Source organism: Silene latifolia, chromosome 8, assembly GCF_048544455.1.
Source record: "Silene latifolia isolate original U9 population chromosome 8, ASM4854445v1, whole genome shotgun sequence".
Taxonomy (NCBI): domain Eukaryota; kingdom Viridiplantae; phylum Streptophyta; class Magnoliopsida; order Caryophyllales; family Caryophyllaceae; genus Silene; species Silene latifolia.
This window is the reverse complement of record NC_133533.1, coordinates 71,906,640-71,927,229: the sequence shown is the minus strand read 5'-3', so window position 1 is coordinate 71,927,229 and position 20,590 is coordinate 71,906,640.

Sequence of the window (20,590 nt, the reverse complement as noted above, 5' to 3'; positions counted from 1 at the left end):
CTACCTCCACAACATGGCTCACGATATCGTATCCACTCCATTATATCTCTCTCAACACTAACTCCATACACTACCAAAATACTCATAACATCAAACGGAATGTTACATTCTACCACCCTTAAAAGGAACTTCGTCCTCGAAGTTTACTCAGACTCATAACACCATCCTCCAACTGTCAACACTATATAAAATATTCCCACACTTCGAAGCATCACACTACTACAAGTACGGCCATGGCCTTTTATAAGTATCATCCACAAAACAAATCCCTCCTTTACGCTACGCTAACACTCTAATTCCAATTATATTACAACATGCACCACCATGAAACTCTCTTTTATCGCATCCTACTCCTCTTAAGACAAATGTTACGTCCTCGTAACTCACTAATACTAAATCCTAGCTATATCGTGTCATTATCCTCATCACCACCGCATGTCAAAGATAACCACTTATAATCTAAACACTCGCCATGCATATATCCAAGGCTCTCTTACTTAAACATTCCTCATACCTCAACTCATTCGTCACACCACCTAACCTATACCTCAAAATCTTTATCTTAACCCAAAACTTCAACTTTTCCACATTACCGCAACATGACATACCTCTCTATATAAAGCACCTATCTCCCAAACGCATAACTCACGATCCACACTCGTTACGTACACTCACACTAGATCCTCCAGTTCTTTCCTTCATTACCGCAAGACTCATACATAACCTAATATGACACTAATTTCCCCAACACCCTACACTCACTTTGTCCCAACAAAAGATTATGAACCACCTGCACTTTCGATCATTACCACACATGTTGTACGGACCACTTGTCATTACCATGTCTACTAAAGCCTTATCTAGAACAAGATCAAAATTATCAGAACAACCTCTCACAACCGTGTCCCATCAATAGAACATCACTATACCATGACAACAACGAAAACATATACGACTCTATTTCATATCATATTATACCCTCATTCCCAACTTAACCTGGTAAAGAAAACATCAATAAACAAGACAACCGTCTATCTCTGCGAAAATCGAAACTCGCAGGGAGCAACATCAAACAAAACAACAAACTATGAATAACTGGTATGCACTTTCGAAACTCGAATCATAATCATCCCGCCTACTCCACCACAACCGGTGACGGCATCACAACACCGCCACCAACAGCCACACCGTAGTGCGAAAATACCCGCATCACAACATTATGTACCGTGCCCGGATCACCACCCGAGGCACCACAACCACACCGATAGACATCACAACTGCATACGATTCCCATAAACACTGACTGAGCATAACTTCTCAGACAAGAAAACTTACTCAAATCCACTTTATTAAATCACCACGCGACATATTATATGGATAAACAGATAAGCATCTCATGAACATCATCTCTACCATTTCACGGAATACCCATGTGTTATTAATACACATAAAATTATAACTAGCCATGTCAAATTAATCAAGTTATTACCTTTTTGGATATTATTCAATTAAATTATCGTGTCCAACCTATATATTACAGAACATTCATAAAACAACTTTATAATTATCACACCATACCACTTCTTGTGAGGTCAGAACCTCACACAAACATTTACACATATCATAGACCCGTAATCACAACCAACTAGTCAATCCTGATCACGTAAGTTACCACTCAACATAGGTTACTAGTCGCCCGAGCTTAACTCGTATACACCTCATAACATATTCTCCCTTTCGCATATCCATCACCCTTTGCCAAATGTAGCCACACCATTAATACTCAACTACTAACAACCGCTTCATATAACCACATCTTATACTCTTTCATAACTGTACTTATCAATCTGGTCTCTGCAAAATCAACCTCTTTAGAATTGTTACCTTTCTAATATACCATTACCCTTAACCACTAGTCACAAACCATAACACTACCGCTGTCCGGGCATCAAACCTCTTACACTCATCTCTAAACATCACGATTTGTTTCCTATCTTTGGTTGACATCCCAAATAACGAACATCCAATCCATTAACAAAATTACCTCAACATTCTTCCCAATACTATCCTTAATTGTATCATCATCTAACTCTCCACCAAAAATCTCGTATCGTGCAAATACTCCACCAACTTCATACTCCCTTAATTCCTCGAAACTCATGATTAATCATGTTGTCCTGAAACTTCTGTATAACTATTAACTTACTTACCCTTGATAGTATCATACATCTCGACGATTCCTTACTTTATGTCACATAACTCCGGTGAACTTTTTCTCAACTTACTTTTATCCTTCTTTTCTCGTTATACTCAAAAATACCATTAATAGCTCAACTCCTTATTACTTCTATCTAACTCTTTAGTGCTCCGATTATCTTTTCATTGCTCCAAAACTCAAATCCCATTATTTCATATCGATATCATCTCACTCTTTCTTACCATAAATATTATCTTATTATGCCATTAATCACTCTTGCCTCTAGTTTATCCATAAAATCAACGTTCACTGTTCTAACAATTGCATCTCCTTTGTACCTCTCTAGAAATCAGAATTCCTTTTGTACCATTAATTGCCCAAGGAAATCACACCGTAGTTTCATCTCTTAATAAACCAAATCTCCCAAATCCACCTCGCGACATGTCTCCACAAAGTTCACTATATACTACTCTTCTCAACTCCTTTAAAACGCACTTTCACTACATATATCCTTACTCAACTCTATTTCTAACCATCTCCCTCCATAATTCGTTACACATCTCAAGCTGCCACTATCCGCATCCTTACTTTTCAATCTTTTTATTCTCACGCTCATTATACTCACATCATCCCTTGCCCATATTCTCTTACTTTTACATTACTCAACACACAATCATATCACTCATCCCGTCTCGCAAAACGTGCTTTATGCCTCAATAAACTATACCAATCTTCCTTTTCTTTTTCCACCATCTATCATAATCACATATAACTCATGTCCTCCCCACCGAACTCATATTCATCATAAGTGCCACTCTTTACATCTTAAGATTGGGTAACTTACGCCAGACCAACACATACGTAAAACAATGCATAAAGAAGTAATACAACACCTTTGGATTAAACGTAATATGCAACGAATGTCAAAAATAAACATATGACCAAACACGCATATGACCTACATTGACCCCCCACTCGATCGAGTACCAGGACGTACTCGATCGAGTTGAGGCTACTCGATCGAGTGCCCAACATGCTCGATCGAGTGCCCCGACTCCAACCCAAACGGACCTTCCGATCTTCGACTTACTCGACCGAGTAGCCAGGCTACTCGATCGAGTGACCCTATACTCGATCGAGTGCCCGAGGTACTCGATCGAGTGCCCAAAAACACGATTCTGGTCAAAATAACGACAAATACCCACTCGATCGAATCATGTAGACTCGTGAATACTACCCGCATGTTATCTCACATACCCCCAACGTACTATGCATTCATTATTATTTCAACATTATGATTACAACTATGCATTCAAATCTGCGCGACTCCTCATACAATCAACATAATAATCTACTTCGTGTTATCAAGTGCCACGTTATAAACAACCATCATGCTTTTCATCCAATTTGTTATACAAAACACATATCATTGAACCTCTATTCTTCATGTTACTACTTACCAAAAGCCAAACATTACCATCTATCATGCTCATATAACATTCAACTTTCAATCATGTATTACCCGCATGCTTTTAATTTTCATAACTTTTCATGACACAAACCACACCCTTACACTACAAATCCTATTTCCATGTTGCTAATACAACAACATTACAAATCCACTTCATCACATAAACACTTCCGTAATCAAGAAATTCATATCCTTACGAAATTGCCACTTCATCTTTTCCAATCAATTCATCTAGTTCAATCACATACTTCAGCTAACAAGCGCATATGATACGATAGTAGACAATTATACGAACTTAATATATAGCTTTACGCAAACAAAACTATGAAAACAAATCTTATCACACCCCCTATCCACATGTTATTAGGATTGCCTCATTATAAATCATTCATCCTACACATCATTATTCATCACATATAAACTATTTCCTTTTTCCACCACATCATTCGTCATTCTCACATACTTTTCCAACTATTCCAATCAACATGGTAAACCAAGTATCATTCAACATGCTTTCAACCAACATCATACAAAATCACCCTTATACATGCCACACATCACCATATTGTTACAAAATTCACAAAATAAACACATAGCGATCCCGACTCATATCCCATGGTGACCGGTTCAAAATCGTAGGGCGAGTTCGCGACTTTAGGACGTCTCCCAAGTCTTTGCATTAGCTCCTACAACCTTTACCCCGGGTTCATTTTAATTAGACTCCCTAGGTTCATTAGATTCATTGGTTACAGGTTTCAGGATCGTCGCTCGATACCATTTGTAACACCCCCATACTCCAAGTGCCTTACCAAAGACCACTCGTGTGTAAGTATGCCACCATCTCGGTTACCCGAGGCATGATAATCATAAGACAATGAAGAAACATACTTTATTAAATAAGTTTAAGTGATTACATTACAAAACCAATTGTAAGCAAAATACAACTGTTCTCAAACTATAAACCAACCGAAAAGGAACTGTCCTAACAAACACAAATGGAAGACTAAAGACTCGATATGTGATGACTCCATCCCCACTAGATCCCACGCGTATCCAAGATATACCCGCTAAGCAACTGCTCACCACCCCGAATGGATCACCATAGTTTTTAAAACATTTAAACGGGTCGATTAATCACACAATTAATATACATGTCGCAATAAGATAAGCATGAACTTAATCACACACATACACAACCAACCAACTCCAATCATCTCAATCATCGACTGTCCACGGACCACCACGCGCTGGGGGACCGCACCGTTCCCACCTAAGCCCCGCTCATCATACCGAGCGATAACCCCGTCCCATTAATGTGCACATCCCCTTCCGTGGCGGGTTCCACGAAGGGCGAAACTAGGCGTGAAGCCACTCCCGCAAGTGACTCCACTCAGCCGAGAACGCATCTCGAGAACCATAGGCAACCAATCACAATCACAAAATCAACAATCGTCCGAATCTATCAACAGTGTACAATCACAATCACAATCACAATCACAATACAATTACTATATCAAACAATCAATCTTAACACATCAACAATCATCCCATTATGGGACTAATACCGAGTAGGAAATCCTACCGGAAAGCAACACAATCATCGACGATCTAGCAAATTGCCTCAAAACCTCTCCTTTACAAATCCTTCTCCTATCACATAATCACATAATCACAATCTAACTATAACAAATCATAAAAACCCCCAATCCCAAAATTAGGGTTTAACCAAATCAAAGGAAAGACAATAAAAAGGGTACATAGATCTTACCCTCGACGCAAGGAACTCAACGGTATAAACAACGACAAGAACTGACCGTCCGAACTCCGAGAATTGCTAAGAATGCGATTAAGAAGATGAACTTGTTTGCTTTCTCTCTTAAACAGAAATTTAGGTTTTGGAAAAGTGATTTGGAAACAATGACGGAAGTGTTTTATACTTTAATCGCATTATTAACAAAACCCGACAAAACAGCCCCCAGAATGGCTACTCGATCGAGTAGCTAAGGTACTCGATCGAGTGCCCCCTTACTCGATCGAGTACCCTAGTTACTCGATCGAGTACCCAACAGGTCAGAAACTATTTTATATCGCAAAACTCCATTACTCGACAGAGTAAGGCCTACTCGATAGAGTACCCCAAGACTCATAAATACGGAGTATTACATCACATTCTATCCCCCTAAAATTTAACTTCGTCCTCGAAGTTCAAGATATCGACAACGGAAATACTTAAACCACTTATTATAACACCATAAGAACATGCAACACACCTTGAACATAACATAGATTAATGGGTAAATAGATAACAACAATCTGTGAATTATTTTGATAACAAACCCACATTGTATAGTATATTCGAACTAACATTATTTAAACTTACTACTTGCGCGTTTATTTCTTACTAACGACATCTAATCTTAAACTTGGATGCAATATATATATATATATAGGCTTAGGGCAACAAATTCCGCATATCACTAGACATGTATGTTATTCTACTTCACAAAATTTATCACCACGAAGGTATTAAACGGTGTCTGCCAGTAAGTTTATAATACATCACCCGAAGGCTCTTACCCTGATGTCTACCTCAGCCAGTAAGTTTATATAACATCAACCGAAGGCTCTTACCATGATGTCTACCTCAGCCAGGCTAAACCTGATATCAAACCAACTGTAGCAACAATAATGGCTACCTACCACACCGTCTCAAGAACATCCAATAAAACCCCTCCCAATCACAATATACAAGATATGTATAATCCAATTATCCAAACAGTTCAATTCAATTAACACAACATCCAATTAAATGAGAAGATACACAATTAATAGGTCCAGTAGAATCGTTATCCTACCTTTTCGGCAAAATACTCCCAAATAGCAATCAAATAAGATATTTAGAAATATTCCACTTCAAACCGTCTCAACAATTCCGTCACCTAATAAGATATCATTATTCACAATCAGTACTAATTCTAATTATATAAATTATAAACAATTAAACTAATTTTGTATTTTACTTATTAATTAATTAATTATAAATTAATTATGTTATTTATGTGCTCGTATAAATTATTACGTAAAACCCGTCTTAAATAATAAAACCAACCAACAATAGAACCCGTGTACACACCCACAAACACAACCCCATACAACACCTCAAAACCACACGTTCAACACCCTTCCTTCACCCATGTTTTCCCGACACTACCAACCACCAACAATAACACCCAGGCCCGCCACCTCTAGCTTGCATCATGACGCACACAACCAGTCCCTAAACACCAAACATACCGCCCCCTACAACCCACACAACAACGCCCTATACTCCCTCCTTAAACCCGACACCGACAAACAACGCAAACAACTCACCACCATGGCAGCTCGTGACCACCACGAGTCCCTCCTGGAGAAGCCCAGGTACGGCTCAACCAACCTGGGTCACCACCACCCATGGCCAGCAACTCACGACACCACCAACGACTACAACAACCAAATTGCCCCTGTTTTCGCGACACCCATCAACCATCCACACAAACCACCACCTCCGACCATCCTAACACAACCACTAGGACCGACTAATGACAATGAACCCAACCAACCCTAGTTCGAGTCCAACAAGTCAAAGCAATCGTGTCTAAAACGGTTCAAACGTGTTTAGCAATACCATGCCCTATCGCGTGTTTTCTGGCAGCCACCGCGCAAAACACCACCCAAGACCACCCTTATCCACCTACCATATTCGACCCACACCCAGGTGCCAACCCAAACCGAACCCAAGTCAAAACGAGTCAATATGGGTTCAAAAATCCAATTTTAGTTCATCACAACCACCCCACAACAACCCCTTCAAACACCCCCTTCCCGGCGGTCCCTGGTTGTCCTACATAGTTCCGGTCACACCCTGATATCCCTCAGTCATGTTTATGGTCTTATTTCGTCATATGGTCGTCTAGTTTACGAGTTATAATATGGCAAAGTATATACATAAGACCGTCTTACCTCGAGTTAATTAGCGATGTAAATTACGTCTTTATTCCTTCTACCTCTCCTCCTCTTCTCTCAAATATTCAGTTTGCATATGATAAACTAGGGTATGGTATTTATCTCTATTTATAGGGTAGGTTTATCTCTATAAGAGAGCAATTAGGAAACTACGTAATTTGCCATATTATTAATATTATACAATTACTTCTATTACTTCTATTATTATTATTATTATTTTTATTTTTTTTTATTTTTTTATTTTTTATTTTTTTATAAGATGCGCGCAGCTTTCATTAAAATAAAAATAGAAGTTTACATGAAATTGGTGGGGAGCCGAGAGACAATCTGGGCTCCCACACCCTTAGCAATAGCAAAGCTAAGTCTAGTAAAAATGTAAGCGGCCACCCGAGCCCCCGCATCCTGAGATACCGAGAATTTCTGGACCCGCTTGAGTAAGGCAACAGCATCCGAACCCAGCTCCCCAAGTGAAGAGAAAGAGAAAGGAAGGAAGCCATAACCCACTATCGCGCACAAATCCCCATACTTAGCACACTTTCGCTGAGCAAAGATCGGCGACAACCCGGCCCAAAAAATCATCACAACCTTGACCGAGTCAAAGGTGAAGAACCCGCGGTCGACGCACACATCACGCCCCTTGTCCCAAGAATAAAGCAATAAATCCGCAGGACGAAGAGAGCCTCCATGCCCATCAACCAAACCGATATCAACCTCCTTCCCCGCAGTAATACCAAATCTATAGCAGATGTCGAAAAGAGTGTCCCGGACAAGGTTATGCCGATGTTTAACGCCCACGGTACCGGTCAAAAGAAACAAACAGCGTGGTCTCCAAAAACATCCCCAAAGAAAAACCCGAGAACAAGCGGGACAGGGCCTAGATACCGTGAAAAACGGAACACCTGGCGATACCCCAACACACTACGGTAAGTCCTCCCGTTCATAGTCCGCCCCAACCCCGAGATAGGAACCGCACGTAACCAATCGTAGGGAGTGAGAACCTGCCGAGACCGCCATAAAGCAAGTCAAGGCGTGGTGTCAAAGAGAAAATGACTCAAAAAGAAAGAACTGTCGTGAAATAAATGTCTCCAATTTCTTCATAAGTTTGGGGGCGACAATTTCACTAGGGTGACCTAATATACTGTAACCCGTAGTCGCAGAAAAAACCGCGCGACATCATCAAAAGCGGGGCCGGCGGCTACAATACCGGAAGGGCCGAGGAGCTTAGCTCGCAAACCAAATAGACGCAAAAACGGACGCAATAAAAGCATAAAATAAAACATCTCCCGCCGCATAGACACCAAGACCACCATGATGAAAAGGGAATGTAGCAAGGCGCCACCGCCAATACCCAAAACCCGGCCCGACGCGGGTGACAATACGTTCCAAGCTGGAACGAAGAGCGGCATCAAAAGGAAGATGGACGGACCCAAAAACACTAGGGGAGCAAGTACGAAGGGAGAAGTAGAGCTTAGAGATACCAAGATCTGAAGCTCGAAGAAGAAGCAACTCACATTGCGGGTCCTCAATCCTCGCAACCAAGTCCATTAGCTCAATGGTCTTAGTTACTCTCGTCGTCACAATCTCACCGCTAAAACCAGGGGCAGTCTTGACAGTCCTCCCAAAATCGTAACACCACGCAATGGCCGAGAAATAGAAGTGGGAAAAACCCCTGGAAGCCGACTCCAAGGATCCTCAACAGGCCAAAAGACCTCCGTCTTGGAAACATTAAGATGTAATCCAAAACGAAGACCATCCAATCTAATCAAGTCCAAAACCTTCCCCACCTCCAAAGTATCACCCACGATGGTGCCATCATCTAAGTACCATGCCTGTAAAGTGAGGTCAAAAGTGTCCCGGATCTTGCAAACTAAGGGATGCAAAACCAACGCGAAAAGCAAAGGCCCCAACGGATCACCCTGCTGAACACCCTGACAAGACCACAAGCAGTGCTCTCCATAAAAAAGGCGGGCCGGGCTGGAATAACAAAACTCCGCCCAACGTGAGAGAGCCGGGCAACGACGGCGGACCTCCTGAAGCATGGTCGAACGGTCAACAAGGTTGAACGCATTCTGGAAATCAACCAGCAGTATAGAAAACCCCACCTGAGTCCCCCGATCCTCAATGAGCCGGTTCAAGGCATGCAAGATAGCCTCTCCTCCACCGGACACACCACCCCGAACTGAAGCCCCTCAAAATAAGAAGATAAAGACGGACCAACCATAGAAGCACCCACCTTAGAGACAAGCCGTCTCCAGACCGTACCAACAGCAATAGGGCGAACTCCACCACCCGGTTTAACGAGCGGTGTGAGAGGGGCGCTGGCAATGTACTCACCCAGAGGAAGAGGACTGACACGTCTGTCGCGTACCTGTCAAAAATAAAACCTAACGGTCTCAACTAAAATGTAGTAGAGGCAGTCGAGTATCGAATCCACAGGGAGGTAATGCAACTATAGCTATCTATTTCTAATCCTATGGTAACAATTGGTGTTGAATTGAATTTGGTTCCTAAACTACGGAGTTGAAAGGAAAGAGAAATAAAGTAGAGAGCAGTAAAGCAGGAAAGTGATTTAAAACTATCAATAAGAGAGGGACATGTCGGGAATTCGGTTCACTACGGTAGTCCCGCGACTCACCGTAAATGATTCGGACGAACTAGGTGTGAGACGGATGTTAAAAGGTCCTTTCGGTCCACTTCCTATCCTAAAATACCACTAACTTAACTTTCGTCCTCATTAGGGTAGTCTCATCATTTATAGCAGGCCTATTTAGTCCAATCTTTCGATCCAGGATCAAATTTAGCCAGATTAATGGGTGACATAGAAGCGTGCACTCAACTAGGTCGGGAATTACAGTTAAATTGCTATAGTGACAGAGTCTCGCGATTAATCCGTCTAATCCATTTACTACGTCGTCACAATTCTACCGCAGATCCCCTAATCCCAACATGAAGGGGTTTAGCTACTCATGTTCGTAATTAATCTAACAAAGAAATAAGTTTCAAAGAAGACATAACGAAATAATAATAAAATGCAATAACGGAAATTAGGGCAAGAAAGAATGATAACATAAACAAGAATTAAAAGCAACAAGTGATTATTAATAATAAAGAGAAGGGAAAGATTACAATCTGAGCGAATCCGGCGTAAAGAACAACGGAATCCGAGCAATAATAATCCGAAACGAAGTAGCAGTAAAGAAGAACGAGAGCAACGTAATTAAGTTTCAGTAGTTTTCTAATATGAAAGATGATAAAAAGATGATCCTAATAACCTAGTTAAACGTAGGTTAAATAGGAAAACAAACAATGTTTTGCGAAATAATTAAACACACGGACTGAATTAAAGCCCATAATGTCGAAAACCTCTCGATCGAGTGGATTAAACCACTCGATCGACCAACATCTCGAATAGAAGTCCCTCGATCGACCAAATAGGTACTCGATCGAGGACTTGTCATGTGCGCTTACTCGCGACTAAGGAGTAGCTCGATCGAGCATCGAAACCTAGAAACCACTCGATCAACCAAGAAACAACTCGATCGAGCACTTGTATCTTCAATTCAGCTCACGTCTTCACCCAAGTGCCTCGTAATGCGTGCAACGACACTTCCAAGTGCAATATCTTACTCTAGGACAATCCCGTCTCCTCTAAATGCATGCAAAAAGGACGAAAAGGAGTATGGTTCCACTACTTTCGCGATCATTCCTACAAAAAGGACAAAATACACCAAAGTAGCCAATTCGGGGCAAAATACTATAAAAAAAAGATAGAAATGCATAGAAATACGTCTTTGAAATAGGCCAAAAAGACTATACATTAGGCACGTATCAAATCTCCCCAAACCAAACCTTTACTCTCCCTCGAGTAAACTCAAAACTAAACTAATGGAACGGAAATGATAACTCAGAGCTAGCTTAACTTGTCTACTTGAACCAATTTAATGCAACGAAATCAACGATTAAAGCTAAGTGTAGTCAATACGCAAACGAATTATAAGTCGTTCGAAAATAAAGTGACCTATCGACCTTGCAAGACCAACAAAATCGGACTCTCACGTGGTCACTCTTCTCTCATGAAGCAAAGGGCAAATGTTATATGTAAAAGAGAGAAGAAGAGACAGTCACTCGCCTAACTGCGACCTACATAGCATGCATGCAACAAAAATGAAAGACAATTCAAGTACTAATGCACACAATCCAACCAATAATGTCCGTCACAGCCGAGGATTTGCAAATAATATGGGAATAGTGAGGTTCAGGTGAGAAAAGGCAAAACAAGTTATGGAAATGTGGAGGTAAAAGCGTCAAGCTAGTTCCTAACAGGACCATAATAAACCATCCGGATCTCAACTGACTGAAGGACTAAACATAGGTGCCCTTCTTTGGCACAAAACCCACTAGACTCAAAGCACAATCTCCTCAAAAAATATAGAATAAGAGTGGAGGAGTCAAACGGTCACAAAATTCCCTTTTTTAAACACCGTCTGATAATACTAACTGGAACAAACAACCTTTTTCAATTGTACATCTTCGAACATCTTCTCAACTCTGACAAGAGGGTACAACTGTTTTCTCAACAAATTTTTCTCTTCTTTTTCTTTTCGTTCCAGCTCTTTTTTTTTTTTTTTTTTTTTTTTTTTTTTTTTTTTTTTTTTTTTTTTTTTTTCTTTCTTTCACGTTTTCCTTTTTTTTTTCTTTTCCAATACTTTTTTTTTTCTTTCCTCCTTCCTTAATACAGACACCAACTCCAACAAGAATGACAGACCAAACTGCAATGGAAAACATACCACAAGAGGACAAACTAACTAGCTTGACTAGGCAGGCTTAGTTTGGAATGTAGCTAATGGGTCAAAAAGGCAAGTTTTGGCTAAAGTGGAGCTAAATGGGTGAAAGATGTAAGAAAGGGGAATTTGCAAGACCCTCCCTGCATATGACACCAACCACAAACCCGAATATGTGCATTTGACGAGAAATTGAATGTCATTAATGTGCAAATGAGATGAACATGCTATGCAAGGAGTACTACTCTCAAAATTCCTAATGAACTGGTCATGAATGGCACCAGTTATGGCTCTAAAAGCTCAGAATTTTTTAAGTAGTTTGCCAGTTTATAGGTCAAGTCTAGACAGTCAGCTATTATTTGAACAGAAATTCGTAGATTATGCGTATGACAAGGCTAAAAACCATCAATAAAGTGCAAGGCTCAAGTAATTTGACAAGTTATAGTGCATTGTCATCATGGAAATCTACCGTTCCGACTCAACCTAAATGCAAAAATAAACGTGAAATTTTTGAATTTTTTGAAATTTTCTATTTTTTTTTGGATTTTTGATTTTTATGAAAATAAACAACAAATGCAAACTGAAAAATTAAACGTGAATGCAAAACAAATGCAGATGCAGACTCAAAAGGATGCAATACCCTCCCCAAACCAAAACGGACAACGCCCTCGTTGTCCTCCAAAGATACACCGAAAAAATGGGGGATGGGAGTATACAACCAACAAAAGAAAAATAAAGGAGACGAAATAAAAAGAGTAAGAGAACATACAAAACACGAACTTCCCCAAACCAAACCCAAAATCGGGAAGTGAGTAGACCAAGATAGCTACTCGTCGTCGGCACCGCCGTCTCCCAGTACTCCGACTCAACAAAACGGTCTCCCAAACCAAGAACAAACAAGGGGGACCTCTAGTCGTCACCTCCAACCAAGTCCTCCGCGGTCGGTGTAAACGGGGATCCCTCTCCTCCTCTCTCGGCGGCTCGTTGTCTTTGCTGCTCGGCCCCAATCAAACCGCACCTCTCGTGCTACCGCTGTCTCCTCCTCCTCCTCCTCCTCCTCTGAGTCAGAAGGAAGTGGAGGGTACCCGTCCGCTGGGTATCGGTAGAAGGAGGGATGCGGCCACCCCTCTGGAATCGGTCGGCCGGCTCGGATATGGTACTCGTAGAGCGGGAATACGGCCAAAGCCATATCCCGTCGCATCTCAGTAATGTACCTGCACATATCCAAAAGCAAGGGATCACGACGCCCTTGGTCCATGACCTCGGGCGCCCCTAAAACAGGAGGGCAAACAAAATTGGCCGGCAAAGCCGAACCAGAAGGAGGGTCAAGTGGAGGAAGAGTAGGAGTCTGTGTGGGTGTAGGCGTAGGCGTGGGGGTCGGTGGGACCGTCACTAACTAGGCCTAAAACCTGCCCAAACCTGGCCAAAGTCCAGTGGTGCGACTCATTGCGGAGTCGAAAGTGAATGCAAGAACTGGAGTGGTCAGCATCGTAAGAGTCGGTGTCAAAAGAATAGGAGCTGAAAAACTCGTATGTAGAGATACGAATAGTAGCTTCCTGCATGGTGATCAGACCCGACATACCCGTCCCGTTCTACAAACCACAGACCTCCTCATAAATCCCTAAGGTCTCTAGGTCAGTCCGCGCAAGGAAACGGGTGGGGGAGAGGGGGCAACGAAGTAAAGCGGCTAACCGAGTCCGGTGAGCCTCTGAAGTGAAACGTACCGTGGGCATCTTCGGTAAAGGTGTGAGAGCGCCCTCTCCCAGTAATGCCGACCTCGGAAGGGCTGGAGGTGATGGCTAACTGGCTAGCCTGCTGGTTCGGCCTCGGTGGCACCATACCAGGCTGCGGGAAACGAGGGGTGAATCCGCAGTCCAGCAGGGAGAAGGGCCTGGTAGGAGTAGTGGCTGGTGTAGCCTGAACCGAGCTCCCGGCTGAGCTGGCTGCGGTGTAAACTGTCCCTGCAGCTGAAACAAGGAGAACTGGTGCTGCAGTAGTGACCAAGGCGGAGCTAGTGGCAACAGCAGGGACCACTGGCTCGCTCACGGATGGACTGGAAGTGGTACTAGTAGAAGGTAGAGAACTAGTATCCATCCTGCAATCAAATAAAGGGCTTAATAAGAAAGAATGGCTGCTAACCGTGGCTAAAATGAAGCGTTAACCAGCATGTGACAGCAAATAATGGCCCTATTATTCGAAAAAAATCGACTTACAGCAAGCAAGACCTAATAATTCCTCAAAAAATTCGAAAAGCAGCATGTGAGTGGTGATAAAGTGACATAGTGATGACTGCTAACAGGGACTAAATGAACAAGAGAACTGCATGTGGCAACATATAGGACTGCTAGCAGGCGAAAAAGTCGACTCACAGAACAAGAATTCCAACAGTTTATAGCATGTAAAAACGACAGGGGACGGGAAAATGGTTAACAACAGCAGCAAGGAAGCATGGACTGAAGTTAAATACAGCAAGGCAACATAAGACCGTATGACAGTCGACAAATTTCGACTTACAGGAACCCTAATCGCGGAAATCTTGTGCGAATTTCGAATTAAACATGTGGAAACAGTGAGGAATTGGGATAAGATCATCAATAAGCTAATTAAGGGCATATAAACACAATTAAATCGAAAAAATTCGACTAGACATGGATTTTTCGAACCCTAATTCAAATCACCTCAAGAAATTCAAATTAATCGAAGAGAAAACGCAAAGAGTGTGAATGAAACACTTACTTGATGATGATGATCCTATAATAGCAATTAAACTTCAAATAAACAAGCAATGAGGGCGGATTTTGATCGAAAAACCGCAAACCCTAATTCCCTTTAAAAACAGTGAAAATGAACACAAATAGAAGGGAAAGCAAGGGGCTATTGAAGATTAATTAGCTATGAAGGGAATGTAGGTGACGGATTTGGTAAAATGGGCAAGAAAATTGGGGATTTGGGGGAGTGAAAATCGCACATTAAGGAGGAGTTAGACGGAAATTAGGGGTGAAATGAAATAGAATTAGGAAAATAAAGAGTTTTAAGAAAGAAAGCTCCCGTGTCCACTGTTCATTTCACTCGATCGAGTGGTTTTAGTCACTCGATCGAGGACTTTTGATGTCCCCTTTGCTCGATCGAGTAATAATCCCCTCGATCGACCTGTTCCTCTTTGGCTTTTCTCGATCGAGTACCCAGACAGCTCGATCAACCCAAGTTCCACTCGATCGAGTACAAAAAGTACTCGATCGAGGGCTTCCTCTTGTAGACTCTTTGGATTTCGTCCTTTCTTCCTCGAATTGCGTGAAACTTCCCCAAACCTGCATAAAACACATCCAAACACATCCCAAAATACCAAATACGCAGAAAACACAGTCTATAGTCTTAGTCTAAACTAAAGAATTGTCTAAACTAATTGTCCTAATTAAAAAAAACGTAATAAACAAAGTCAAGAAATTCAAACAAATATCTATTACAATTTGTTACACGGGGCATTTCCCCGTTTAATTCCCATCAGCTTTCAGTAGCCCCTTGGTGGGCTTTCATTGACGGAGGACGTCACTTCAGCGATACTGACCGTCCTCTTTGATTTCCATGAGCTTGAATTACTGTTTGCAAGAGGAGGAGGAACATAGTTCCAATCTATGTAGGTTCGAACTTTCTTCGTTCTCGCCCCTCTGTCATCTCCTTTGGCATCCTTGGCTCCAGTTTGATTGATAATGGTTGCACCATGTCCCTTGACAGCTCCTTTCTTGCCTTCATCTGTACCTGCAGTAAGGAAAACGGACGAACTTTCCTCCTTTTTGCTCTCAGTATGAGGCGGAGGGTTAGCAATAACAGCAATATTCCCCAAATTTTCATCTGGAGTGTCAATAATAGGGTCAACAGAAGAGAGGGCATTGCAAGGCTGAGCTTGCATGGGAGCCCTCCGGAACTTGGACTGATTAAAAGTCAGCTCCTCGTCCCCTACCTGGAAGGTCAAAGTCTTCCCCCCGACGTCTATTACTGCACGGGCAGTGGACAAAAATGGTCTCCCTAAAATGATAGGGGTGTGTGCATCTTCGGGGATATCTAAGACGACAAAATCAACGGGAATAAAGAACTTCCCGATCTGAACAGGTACGTCTTCTGCTACACCTAGTGGCCGTGATAAACTACGGTCGGCCATCTGGACAGTCATGTTGGTGTAACTCAGCTTTGTCACACCAAGTCTCTTAGCTAGAGACAAAGGTAAAACACTTACGCTAGCGCCTAAATCGCATAGCGCATTATCAATCAATTGCATACCGATGTGACAAGGAATTGAAAAACTACCCGGGTCTGATTGCTTAGGGGGTAACTTATTTTGAAATAGGGCTGCCCCACCTCAGTCAAAGCTACAGTCTCATTATCATTAATAGTCCTCTTACGTGCTAAAATTTCTTTCATAAACTTTAAGTAAGAGGGTACCTTAGTCAGCAATTCAGTGAACGGCACGGAGACTTCCAAACTCTTCAAGAGCTCAACAAATTTGCCAAACTGTTGATGAACCTTGGTATTCTGCAGCCGCCTCGGGAAGGGAACCGTGATTGGTATCTCGAGCCCCTTGTTTCTCGCTTCCAAAGTGTCTTCCGGAGCAAGTTCGGTATCCTTTGGACGCTTCTTACCTCTCGAACGAGGCCTTTCTGGTAATTCCTCGCTTAAACGAGCACTAGCAGGCTCTCGAATAAGCTTCCCGTCATCAATACTACTCGATCGAACAACTTCTTCACTCGATCGAGCAGTTTCTTCTTCAAAACCAGTCGATCGAGCAAACTTACCACTCGATCGACCAACCTCATCATCTGCTTCACTCGATCGAGCAGGAATTCTACTCGATCGACCAGCTTCTTCACCATATCCACTCGATCGAGCATCAGATTTCAGTCGATCGAGTAACTCATTTGTCGTGAGTCCTTTTCTCTTAACAGAACACTGTTCACTATCAGTGACCGCTTCCCTCGGGTCTGATTTCTGTACTTCCGGTCCCTCATAAGAAAGACCGCTTCTCAATTCTATCAAATGTACCGTCTCATTTGGGTTCTTCTCATTTTGAGTCGGTAAATGACCCGGCTTCCTCGAGGATTGATTTGCGGCAAGTTGGGCAACTTGAGTCTCAAGTGCCTTTATGGACGCATCTCTCTGTTGATCACTTGAGCTTCTTTGTTGATCACTCGCATGAAGCTGTTTTGTAATGGCTTGCATCATAGACTTTAACTCGCCCATTTCACTCACCCCACTTGAAGATGAACCGTGGTTAGGAGGGTTAAAGGACGGAGGCTTCTGATAGCCTTGTTGAGTCTTATGTGGTGGAATATACGGCTGCTGCTGCTGCTGATTTGGAGGGGCGGTGGGGTTGAGTACGTTCTGGTTACTCCACCTCAAATTGGGGTGGATATTCGGCTCGTAATGAGTGTTGTTTTGCCTGTAATGTTGGAAGGCAGCACATTGCTCATAAGGACTAGGACAATAATCAGAGACATGTCCATCTCCCCCACACCTTGTACAGACGAAAGGACCGTCTGTCATAGCATTAACCTGGTACATCCCTCCCTTGAGAGCTCCCCCTAGTTCATACTTGTCAAACCTCGCGGTAAGGGCTTCTAATGCGGCTACTAAAGAGGATTCAGCGGCTCTCCTTTGGTTTCCTCTTGAATTCCCATATTCAGCCCTATGAGTGGCTAAATCATCTATGATCTTCCACCCTTTGGTTGCTCCCAAGTTGTCAGCAAATCGACCATTGGCTGCAGCATCTAAAATAGCCCTCTGATCATCATATAAACCATTGTAAAAATGGTTGCACAAACTCCATTTTTCGAAACCATGATGCGGTATGGTTCGCACTAGTTTCTTAAATCGAAGCCATGCCTCGTGGAAGTTCTCGTCAGGCCCTTGTTTGAAACTTGTTATCTGAGCTCTAATGGCGATGGTTCTCGAAGCAGAGAAGTACTTCTTATAGAACGCCAATGCTAGCGAATTCCAATCCGTTATGTTGTGGGCAGCTCGGTCCAAATCCCTATACCACTCCCTTGTAGCATCGCGGAGTGAGAAGATGAACATGGTTTCTTTTATCTGATCCGCTGTCACGCCAGCGGGAGGAGGTATGGAGCAAAGCGATAATCAATAAAGGTCTCCATATCTTTGAGCCGCATCTTCGATTCAGCTCCCAACTCGATTTTTCTCGACCATATTGATGTATGCGGGCTTTGGCTCGAACTTCCTAGCATCTCCCGGTAATAATTCGAACCCCTTATAGAGATTGTCGGCCGTGGGCTCGGAGTGACTAGCAATGGTTGCTTCCTCACCATTTCGGGAAAATCTGGGAAAGTAATAGATTCAACTGATGAATTGGAAACTGGAGAAGACGGTGGATTCTCCTCGAAAAGCTCGTTCTCGTAAAAGCTACCACGAGAACTAGGCTCTTCCTCTGCCTGTTGTTCTTGAAAAAGTCTCCTTTTTACGTGCAGAGATCTCTCAATCTCGGGATCAAAAGGTAGTAGTGGACCACCTTGCGACCTGCGCATAAGAAGAAACTACAGACAAGATATAAGAATAGTCTAAGGAACGATGTTCCTTAAACTAAAAGAAGAATTAAAAATAAAACAGCTAGTAAATTGAACAATTGCCTCCCCGAACGGCGCCAAAATTTGACACGTCCGTCGCGTACTGTCAAAAAATAAAACCTAACGGTCTCAACTAAAATGTAGTAGAGGCAGTCGAGTATCGAATCCACAGGGAGGTAATGCAACTATAGCTATCTATTTCTAATCCTATGGTAACAATTGGTGTTGAATTGAATTTGGTTCCTAAACTACGGAGTTGAAAGGAAAGAGAAATAAAGTAGAGAGCAGTAAAGCAGGAAAGTGATTTAAAACTATCAATAAGAGAGGGACATGTCGGGAATTCGGTTCACTACGGTAGTCCTGCGACTCAGCTGTAAATGATTCAGACGAACTAGGTGTGAGACGGATGTTAAAAGGTCCTTTCGGTCCACTTCCTATCCTAAAATACCACTAACTTAACTTTCGTCCTCATTAGGGTAGTCTAATGTTTATAGCAGGCCTATTTAGTCCAATCTTTCGATCCAGGATCAAATTTAGCCAGATTAATGGGTGACATAGAAGCATGCACTCAACTAGGTCGGGAATTACAGTTAAATTGCTATAGTGACAGAGTCTCGCGATTAATCCGTCTAATTCATTTACTACGTCGTCACAATTCTACCGCAGATCCCCTAATCCCAACATGAAGGGGTTTAGCTACTCATGTTCGTAATTAATCTAACAAAGAAATAAGTTTCAAATGAGAAGACATAACGAAATAATAATAAAATGCAATAACGGAAATTAGGGCAAGAAAGAATGATAACATAAACAAGAATTAAAAGCAACAAGTGATTATTAATAATAAAGAGAAGGGAAAGATTACAATCTGAGCGAATCCGGCGTAAAGAACAATGGAATCCGAGCAATAATAATCCGAAACGAAGTAGCAGTAAAGAAGAACGAGAGCAACGTAATTAAGTTTCAGTAGTTTTCTAATATGAAAGATGATAAAAAGATGATCCTAATAACCTAGTTAAACGTAGGTTAAATAGGAAAACAAACAATGTTTTGCGAAATAATTAAACACACGGACTGAATTAAAGCCCATAATGTCGAAAACCTCTCGATCGAGTGGATTAAACCACTCGATCGACCAACATCTCAGCAGAAGTCCCTCGATCGACCATCAGGGTACTCGATCGAGGACTTGGTCATGTGCAGCTTACTCGATCGACTAAGGAGTAGCTCGATCGAGCATCAGGGGGCCTAGAAACCACTCGATCAACCAGCAAACAACTTGATCGAGCACTTGTATCTTCAATTCAGCTCACGTCTTCACCCAAGTGCCTCGTAATGCGTGCAACGACACTTCCAAGTGCAATATCTTACTCTGGGACAATCCCGTCTCCTCTAAATGCATGCGAAAAGGACGAAAAGGAGTATGGTTCCACTACTTTCGCGATCATTCCTACAAAAAGGACAAAATACACCAAAGTAGCCAATTCGGGGCAAAATACTATGAAAACAGTATAGAAATGCATAGAAATACGTGCTGAAATAGGCCAAAAAGACTATACATTAGGCA